Genomic DNA, 10,538 nt, shown 5'->3' with positions numbered 1-10,538 from the left:
CTTTACCGTCTGAGCCACAAGGGAAGTGGTTAAGAACCTGCCTGCCAATGTAGGAAGATGTAAGAGACCTGGCTTCAATCCCTGGGTCGGGAAGATCCCGTGGAGGAGAGCATGGCAACCCACTCCAGTATTCTTGCCTAGAGAATCCCATGGACAGAGAAGCCTGTGGCTACAGTCCACAGGATTGCACTGCACTCCAAGATCAATGGTCAGGACTACCTTTCCACTGGGAAGCAACACTGATGGTTTTCCTGTGAATGATCCCATTATCTACCTTGTAATGCTCTGGTCCTGCCATCTCCTTGCCACAGCATTGCTCTGAGTCTAGGGCAGCTGAGAGTGGAGTACGAGGCTTATTTGATACTATATGATACCACTTACACACAATTTAAAAGCAATACAAGTGACTGCACATGCAAAATAGAAGCAAGCTCACAGATACCGGGGCTTCACTGGTAGCTCACTGATGAAGAACACGCCTGCCAATGCAGGAGACGCAGGTTCGATCCCTGGGTCAAGAAGATCCCCTGGAGGAGGAAACGGCAACATGCTCCAGTATTCTTGCCTGGAGAATCCCATGGACAGAGGAGCCTGGCGGGTCCATGGGGTCACAAGAGTTGGGTGACTTAGCAGCTAAACAGCAACAGCTACCCCATTAAAAGATTTTCTTTTCAAAAAAAAAAAAATTTTTTTCTTTTCCGTGTTCACGATTAACAGAAACAAAAACAAAAAACTATAGTCATGTGTTTAATAGACTATGGTGATTTATGATCAGGATATCCCTCCCGTATTGTACAAGTTTTCAGATTTACTTCTTTTCTTCTCTCTTCTTCCTCTCATCACTATCACTACATCATCTACCCTCTGATATCAAGAAGTCCTATTTCATTAAGACTTTAGCCAGGACTTCCCTGACGGCTCAGTGATGAAGAAGCCCTGCCAATGTGGGGGACATCGGTTCGATCCTTGGTTCGGGAAGATTCCACATACCTTGGGGCAACTACGCCTGTGCACCACAGCTACTGATCCTGATCTCTGGAGTCCTCGAGCCACAACTACCAAAATCCATGCACCCTGGAGCCTGTGTTCAACAAGAGAAGCCACTGCAATAAGAAACTCTCCACGAGAGCAGCCCCTGCTCTCCACAACTAGAGAAAGCCTGTACGCTGCAATGAAAAACCAGCGCAGCCAAAAATACATCAAAAAAAAAAAAAAAGACTTTCACCAAACGTAAATATTACTACCGGAGAAGGAAATGGCAATCCACTCCAGTATTCTTGTCTGGGAAATCTCATGGACAGAGGAGCTTGGTGGTCTACAGTCCACGGGGTTGCAAAGAGTTAAACATGACTTAGCAAATAAACAACAATAAATAATTACTACATTTCTCTCCCTGGGAAAATTTCAGTGTCAGATATTAAAATAATAATAAAAGCTGTCTCTGCCTCATCACTCTAGATTTGAGCCCTGGCCCGGCCACTCTGTGGCTTTGTGACTCTGGTCACATCACTTCTTCACAGACCTTAGACATTTTAGTATCTTAACCTAGAAAGCAAGAATTATAAAACACAAGGTTTTAAATGGGTTAATACATTTAAAATGCCCAGCAGAATATCTGGCAATTGCATAGCTGAAATAAAGTTTTAGCCCTCATATCCCTGAATTCACTGAGTTAATATAATAGGAACTTGGGATTAACATACATACATTATTATATATAAAATAGATAACCAACAAGGACCTATTGTAAAGCACAGGGACCTCTACTCAATATTCTGTAAAAACCTATATGGGAAAAGAATCTGCAAAAAATGAATATAAGTACAACCTAATCACCATGCTGTATAGCTGAAACTAATTGTTTTTGTTGCTCAGTTGCTAAGTCATGTCCGATTCTTTGGGACCCCATGGACTACAGCATGCCATGCCTCCCCATTCTCCACTATCTTCCAGAGTTTGCTCAAGTTCATGTCCATTAAGTCGGTAATGCTGTATAAACATCTCTCTCTGCCCCACCCCTTCCCCTTTTGACGTCAATCTTTCCCATCATGCAGGGTCTTTTCCAATAAATGGCCTCTTCACATTGGGTGGCCCAAAGCATTGGAGCCTGAGCTTTAGCAGTCCTTCCAGTGAATATTCATGGTTGATTTCCTTTAGGATTGACTGGTTTGATCTCCTTGATTAGCTGAAACTAACACAATATTGTAAATCAACTGTATTCTAATAACATTTAAAAATAAATAAAAATGATCATCAATTAAATATATGAGAGAATTTTATCAGCTACAAAGCTCTGATTGTTACTGATAATATCTTAAACCATTGTTGGCATTAATTTTTTTCCTGCTTGCATCTCTGTGCTCCTATACACTTGATGCAAGGATTGTTGTGAACTCTGTGTCAATCTTCAGGCTTCAAGCAGATTTGCCAAGAAGAATTCGGGACACTTCTATTTTGCAATCTCAGGCCAGCCCTTGAAAAAGGAGCCTTGGCATACCTGCTGTTGGGATCTCTCTCAGTTTTAGGTAAAGGATAAACTAGGAAATTCAAACAGACTGGAACTACCTCGCAAAACACACCTTCTTATTTTCTTTGTAAGTTAATAAATAACTCAGTAAATGTAACTAACCTAACTTGGACTTGTGAAAGTACAGGGCTTCTAGCCATAAATTAGTCTTTACTCAGTTTGAGAAAGTTGCAAATTAGCAAAGTGACTTTAATAGGGTACAGGAACCAGTGAAGGGGGCCCACTGTGATCTACAATCTCAAGATATTAAAGATCAAATATTTAGGAGATGGTGAGCTATGTCCACAGGACTTAAAGGTAAATTTTAATGGTGTTATACTGGGTATACAAAGTATGTTGCTAAATCTCTTTGAGAAACACGGGGAAGAAAAATGTTGCTTGATATAAATTTCTTTTAAATAAGATTGATTTTCGCTGTGATTGAGAAGAGAAAAAAAGATTGCACTAGCAAATGAAAAACAAATTGTGGAAGCTGTATTTTAAAAGAAAATTTCCTCTTTAAAGGCATATTTATAGTATAGGATTGAATTAGCATTTACTATGAGGTAAAAGGTTTTGTTGATCAGTCCTGGGATTTCTTTGGAAGGAATGATGCTAAAGCTGAAACTCCAGTACTTTGGCCACCTCATGCAATGAGTTGACTCTTTGGAAAAGACTCTGATGCTGGAAGGGATTGGGGGCAGGAGGAGAAGGGGACAGCAGAGGATGAGATGGCTGGATGGCATCACTGACTCTATGGACATGAATTTGAGTGAACCCCGGGAGTTGGTGATGGACAGGGAGACCTGGCGTACTGCAATTCATGGGGTCACAAAGAGTCGGACACGACTGAGTGGCTGAACTGAACTGAACTGAATGGTTTCTGGTGTAAACGTGAGAAGAAATCTGCGGAATAGAAATAATTATCCTCAGGTTAGAGAGTAAAGACTGAAACCCTGGTAAAGAAATCAATTAAATAAAACAAACAACAATAACAAAGTCCCATTATTATGATACTCAGTCCAACACCATTTAACCAACCTGTCTCCTCCTCAGTTACAATGTGTCCTTGACTGTGATTGTCAGAAGCTGCAAGAAATGATCCTACAGTAAGATCCAACAGTATGGAGCTAAATGTTACACTCTGTGACTGAGTTCTTTATACAAGCACTTCCTAATTTTTCACACGCATCTCATTCAAATGGACTTATACCTTGGAGTATATATAGAATGCCCAAATTAAACAGTTAATGTGTCTAAAGTGTAGTAGATGGATAGCAAATTTTACTGAATTATACTCTGTATGCTTTATCAGTTCAGTTCAGTCACTCAGTCATATCCGACTCTTTGTGACCCCATGGACTGCAGCACGCCAGGCTTCCCTGTCCATCACCAGCTCCTGGAGATTAATCAAACTCATCCCCCTAGAGTCGGTGATGCCATCAAACCATCTCATCCTCTGTCATCCCCTTTTCCTCTTGCCTTCAATCTTCCCCAGCATCAAGTTCTTTTCCAGTGAGTCAGTTCTTCACATCAGGTAGCAAAGTATTGGTGCTTCAGCCTCAGCATCAGTCCTTCCAATAAATATTCAGGATTGATTTCCTTTAGGATGGACTGGTTGGATCTCCTTGCAGTCCAAGGGACTCTCAAGAGTCTTCTCCAGCACCACAGTTCAAAAGCATCAATTCTTTGGTGCTCAGCTATCTTTACGGTCCAACTCTCACATCCATACATGACTACTAGAAAAACCATACCTTTGACTAGAAGGACCTTTGTTGGCAAAGTAATGTCTCTGCTTTCTAATATGCTGTCTAGGTTGGTCATAGCTTTTCTTCCAAGGAGCAAGCATCTTTTAATTTCATGGCTGCAGTCGCCATCTGCAGTGATTTTGGAGCCCAAGAAAAGAAAGTCTCTCACTGTCCATTGTTTCCCCCTCTATTTGCCGTGAAGTGATGGGACTGGATGCCATGATCTTCATTTTTTGAATGTTGAGTTTTAAGCCTGCTTTTTCACTCTCCTCTTTCACCTTCATTAAGAGCCTCTTTAGTTTCTCTTCACTTTCTGCCATAAGGGTGGTGTCATCTGCATGTCTGAGGTTATTAATATTTCTCCTTGCACTCTTGATTCCAACATGGGCTTCATCTAGCCTCGCATTTTGCATGATGTACTCTGATTGTAAGTTGAATAAGCAGGGTGACAATATTCAACCTTGACATACTCCTTTCCCAATTTGGAACCAGTCTGTTGTTTTATGTACAGTTCTAACTGTTGCTTCTTGAGGTGCATACAGATTTCTCAGGAGGCAGATAAGGTGGTCTGGTATTCCCATCTCTTGAAGAATTTTCCACAGTTTTTTTGTGATCCACATAGTCAAAGACTTTGGCATAGTCAGTAAAGTAGATATACATGTTTTGTTGGAACTCTCTTGCATTTTCTATGATCCAGTGGATACTGGCAATTTAATCTCTGATTTGCCTGCCTTTTCTAAATCCATCTTGAACATCTGGAAATTCTCAGTTCACGTAGTGTTGAAGCTTAGCTTGGAGAATTTTGAGCATTACTTTGCTAGGGTATGAGATGTGTGCAATCGTGTGGTAGTTTGAACATTCTTTGGCATTGCCTTTCTTTGGGATTGGAATGAAAACTGACCTGGAGAAGTGAATGGTTACCCACTCCAGGATTCTTGCCTGGAGGCCTGGAGTATCCCATGGACTGAGGAGCCAGACACAACCAAGCCACCATAACTGTCGCTTTTTGATTGTATTTTACATGTATGTGTTTTTAAACACAAAACTAGTTTGTACTATATTTCTCTTTTAAATGAGCTATTTTCATTTACTACGTCATAAATGTTTGTCCATGTCATTACATGATTTTCTATGGGCTGATTGTTAATATCAGCAAGTTATTGTAGGCTTTCATCACAGCAGCTAATAGGCTTTCTTTTTTTTATTAACTGTTTTCTAATTATAAAGCATTATTATAGCTGGGAGATTATCATTTTTAAAACTTACTCATTATCAAAGATTTTAAACTTTTGTAAAGTCACCAAATTAACAACAGAGTTAGTATCTAGTGTGTGTTTATGTGCTGAATTTGGCCTCATCAAGATTACGTACATTCAGAAATAAACTGTGAATTTTTCCAACTTTTTACCTAATTTGTTCACTTTCTTACAGACCATTATTTTTACATTTCTCTTGATAAATCTGAAGCAAGCTACCCTTCAAACTATCTCGACTAAGTGTACTTTTTTAGTCATGGTTACATTGTTCTAAAGTTATTGATATATTAATGTTTATAAATTTAATTTTGGTAATTTTTGCTTTCTTATAAAAATCTCTGTTATATTGATGTTTTCAAATTTATTAATATTGATTAATAAATTTAAAATATGTATCTTTTTTTTCAAAAGTTTTCCCACTATATATTTATGGATCCTTTTCCATATATAATTTTGCATGTTTTCATCTTTAATTTTTTTAATTATGATTTCTAGAGAGCCTTTTACAAAGAAATTCCCCAAAGCTGTGACCTCTGATGTTTCTTCATTTTAGAATTTTGAGGTATTTTATCACCGACTATATATATATATACATATATATATATATGTATATATATGTAAGTTTTCCAAGGAAACTGACAAAAAATGGTACTCTCTGGTTTTTGGAAATAATTCTCAATATACTTACAAAAAAATTGACATTAGTTTGCTAATTCTTATGCTAGAATTGTACTTTTGTTGCATATTTATTGGAGATACTTTTTCATAGATTTCCATGCTTTGTCATTTGGCTCTGTGATTTTTTAGTACTATAAAATTATCTGTTTAATATTGTGTCCTGAGTTCTTTTTTCCATTCTCCTTGCTTTTCGGTGTGTGGTTCATTTTGATTTGTATAATATAATCTGGGGCTTCTTTTATTTTTGGTTTATGTATTTTAGTAATATCCCTTTATAATAGCATAAAATTCAATATTGTTCTGTGACTCAAAATTTAAAGTGAATGAAAGTCACTCAGTTGTGTCCCACTCTTTGCAACCCAATGGACTATACAGTCCATGGAATTCTCCAGACCAGAATAATGGAATGGAGCCTTCCCTTCTCCAGGGTGTCTTCCCAGCCCAGGGATTGAACCCAGGTCTCCCACATTGCAGGCAGATACTTTACCAGCTGAGCCACAGATGTATTTGTCACTTAATAGAAAAGCTTAAGGCATTCATATTTGTCAGCTTACATTTGTTCTTATCACAGTCTACTAAACTTTCTGAATTTCAGTTTCCTTTCTCTCTACTTTTTTTTTTTTTTTTAATGTCCCCATGATTAGTTGGTTCAAAGAATTGTCACTGTATTTTTTAGTGGTTGCCCTTATGATTACTCCAAATCTACTAGAATCTAACATTTTTGTTCTAAGTAAGCTTGTCAGGGGCTTCCCTGGTGGCTCAGATGGTTAAGAATCTGCCTGCAAAGAAGGAGATCTGAGTTTCATCCCCAGGTCATTAAGAACCCATGGTGAAGGGAATGGCTACCCATTCCAGAATTCTTTGCCTGGGGAATTCCATGGACAGAGGAGCCTGGCAGGCTACAGTCCAGGGGGTCCCAAAGAGTTGGACATGACTGAGTGACATTCACTTCACTTCAAGCATGTCAAGATTCATTTTTAGAGATTCAGCATGCTTTTGCATCTTTTCCCCATTCCTCTCTCCAATTATTGGTTTTTATTTGCACAATAAGGAATTTTTCCATATTATAATTAAGAAATCATTGCTTTTACATGATTTATGCTGAATTTTTTTCAAATGTTTTCAAATGCATTTGTTCATTCAAATTATTGAATATCTCAGACTTTCCAGTGCAACGGTCTTTATTTTGATTCACTGCTGAAGCAGCTGAGCTACATCTCAAGTTTGCCTTCTTCTCCTCTAAATTTACTGTCTGCTGAATCCATCAAGTCAATGTCCTGCTTGCACTTTCATTATCTTTTTATGGCGAGATTTTTCTTTAGTTGTTCACACTTCCTCCTCCCTCAGCTGTCTGTTTCTCATTTCCCTCTGCCTTATAAGCTCTATTCACCTGTCTGGGTCAAGGAATCTTGGTTCTTTCCTTGTTTCCCACAGTGTCTGAAGCATTCTTGAGTGGCCTGCTTTCTCATGAGAGAATTGTGACTTGCACCTATCATTTGCCCTTCATTTACAAAAATTCTTCAAAAGTCATTTATATAGCTAATACATCCCTAATTTTGAGTACTTCTTGTTTCTTACTCTGTATCTTATTATTATTTCCATGTTGGATTACTGATAAAATACAGGACACCGAGTTAATTTTTATTTCAGACAAACAACAAACAAATTTTTCAAATAAGTATGTCCCATGCTTGTTTACTGTCGTTGTTTTGCTAAATCTGGCAATGTGATTTCCAGTGGAAATCTGAGTGGGAGGTAAGGAGTTACAAACTGTGCCATCTACCCAGAAATCTACCTTTTCCCTTATCTTTTTCCACTTTGATTTCTCCCCCAACTTATGTAGTGCATTTAATACTTAATATTTAACTTATGAGAAATAACTATAGCAATCTGCCTGGATAGGTCCTAAGAAGTCCATTGGCCCAGTCTTAAATTAAGGCTCAAACTCTACTTAGCCCAACTGAAAAGAGTACTGTGCTGAATGTTATAGTGAAGTCACACAGTCGTGTCCGACTCTTTGCAACCCCATGGACTGTAGCCTCCCAGGCTCCTCCATCCATGGGATTCTCCAGGCAAGGATACTGGAGTGGGTTGCCATTTCCTTCTCCAGGAGATCTTCCCAACCCAGGGATCAAACCCGGGTCTCCCGCATGGCAGGCAGACGCTTTACCATCTGAGCCACCAGGGAAGCTCAGGATGTTATAAGAGAACAGCAAAATCGATTGAACAGTTTCCAGAATTGCCCATCGGTCACACAGCCCCTTCATTTTATTATAGCGTATGCACGGACAACCTTGCTTTGCAAAGATCTGACGTCACTGAGGATAACATAGCACCCTCCAAAACTGAGACCGTGAGCTGCCGCAAGCTAGGAGAGTACACACTGCTCCTGCCGACTAAAAAGATGCACAGATGTGAGAGTTGCAAGTTAAGTTTTAAAATTTGGGGCAAAATAAGGACTGCAGCCCAGGAGACAGCACCTCGGGTAGCAGCTGAGCAAGTTCTCCAAAGAGGCAATGAGGGAAGGTCAATAGATAAGATCTTGGGGAAGGAGGGGTTCAGTGCAATCAGCCCTTACTTTACAGAAGTTTTCCTGCTAGTCATGAGGAGCTGATGTCACCATGAAGGAATTCAGTGACTTTCTAGATTTGAAGAGATGCAAGGATTGGAATCATGGAATCAGTTTCGGAAAATATCTAACTATCTAAAGACCTGTTCTACCAGTTTCCCTGGAGCACAGCGTGCCTCACTCTCCACCCTGAATTCCCCTCAGGAGGGTGTGGAAGGCCAGCAGCTGCAACAGCACAGGGTTCAGCCTCACAGAGGCAGATGGCAAAGGCCCTTGTTGTTTAGTTGCTGGCAAATGCTCTCAGCAAGTGCCAATTTGTAGTTGACACTCCGCAGATCTCACTGTGGTTTCCTCCAAATTTTTAAATTTGTGATTTGCTTTTTGTGCTTGTGATTTGTCTGTATTGCACTGACATACCTTGTGCATCATTTGGAAATCTCACCCCTAACTCATTCCTAACGTGATCAAACAATAATTTTTTGCCAAACTGGTGGATGTCAAAAGGTATAACATTATTTAATTTAAATTTCCCAAATTATTAAGGATATTTAATATCTTTTCAAGCATTTCTTGGTCAACTGAATTTCCTGTTTAGTTAAATTACCTATTAATTCTTTTTGTACATTTATGGGAAGTTTATCTTATTTTTGTTATATGCGTGTGTGCTCAGTGGTATCCGACTCTTTGATACCCTCTGGTCTGTAGCCCACCAGGCTCTTCTGTCCATGGGATTTTCCAAGTGAGAATACTTGAGTGGATTACCATTTCCTCCTCCAGGGGATCTTCCTGACCTAAGGACTGAACCTATGTCTCCTGTATTGCAGGAAGCTTCTTTCCTGCTTGAGCCATCAGGGAAGCTATTTTTGTTATGGGTTCTTTATATATTCTGCAAACTAATCCCTGTGCATTATATAGAAATATATTCTCTCAGTCAAGTCCTTCTCTTTAACTTAGTTTATTGAATCTTTGTTTACTAAGACTATCAAGTAGAACTCAGACGAAAGTCGAATTTAAAACTTGAAGATTCAATGGACTTATCTACTTCTCATTTTATGGAAGAGAAAAAAAACTGAGGGTGATAAAATATGCATTGGGCTGACCAAAACAATTTGTTCTAAGATTACTCTATCAGTTAGTGGTTGGGAAAAAAAAAAGAAAGAAATTAGATCTCTTGATTTCTGGGTTAATATATTGGAGCCATGCCAACATATTCTTCACTGGACTCTGGTTAAAGTTGTATTCTTAGAGGAAAAATAAAATATATATATACACACACACCAAAACCCACACCCACATCCACTACTAATTCATTGTGTCTTTAAATTATTCATATGCTGATTTTTTTTTTCAACAAAGGCTACACTCAAGTGTAAAGTACCTTTTGAGAATTCTCCTTTCTTCCTCTGTCTTTCCATTCTGCTAGGCCTCATTTGATAGCCATGAACTATGGATAAAGAATAAATATGGCTTTTCTATACCCCAGGACTATCCTCTGCCTTATTTATGTCTGACCTGGTACAGCACTGCTGACCTTGGAAAGTTTAATTGAGGCTGGAATTATATGGCACAGCTTGAGGCCACCTGAATTTAGAGGGTGTAACATACCCAAAGACACACACACGTTGAGGATAGAACAGTCTGATGAGCTGATGTATGTGTGTGTGTCTTTAGCTCTGCTGAAAATGATAGCAATGAAAAAACCTATTGTGATTGATGTTGGGCAGAATTCTTATGAAAAAATACAATATGCCTACATACTGCTATAATTAAAGCAGAGTTTA

General features: G+C 38.9%; 1 long non-coding RNA gene across 1 annotated transcript in view; it reads left to right on the top strand.

Moving 5' to 3' along the window:
- Nucleotides 1-2,665: 2,665 nt before the first annotated feature.
- The window catches only part of LOC114108997 (uncharacterized), a 90,301-nt gene continuing 82,428 nt past the window's right edge, over nt 2,666-10,538 (top strand). Inside the window, exon 1 of the long non-coding RNA XR_003585691.3 lies at nt 2,666-2,824. This is a non-coding gene — a long non-coding RNA (uncharacterized LOC114108997). The remainder of the gene's footprint in view (nt 2,825-10,538) is intronic.

Source organism: Ovis aries, chromosome 18, assembly GCF_016772045.2.
Source record: "Ovis aries strain OAR_USU_Benz2616 breed Rambouillet chromosome 18, ARS-UI_Ramb_v3.0, whole genome shotgun sequence".
Classification (NCBI taxonomy): Eukaryota; Metazoa; Chordata; class Mammalia; order Artiodactyla; family Bovidae; genus Ovis; species Ovis aries.
This window is presented reverse-complemented; position numbering and strand designations above follow the sequence as displayed.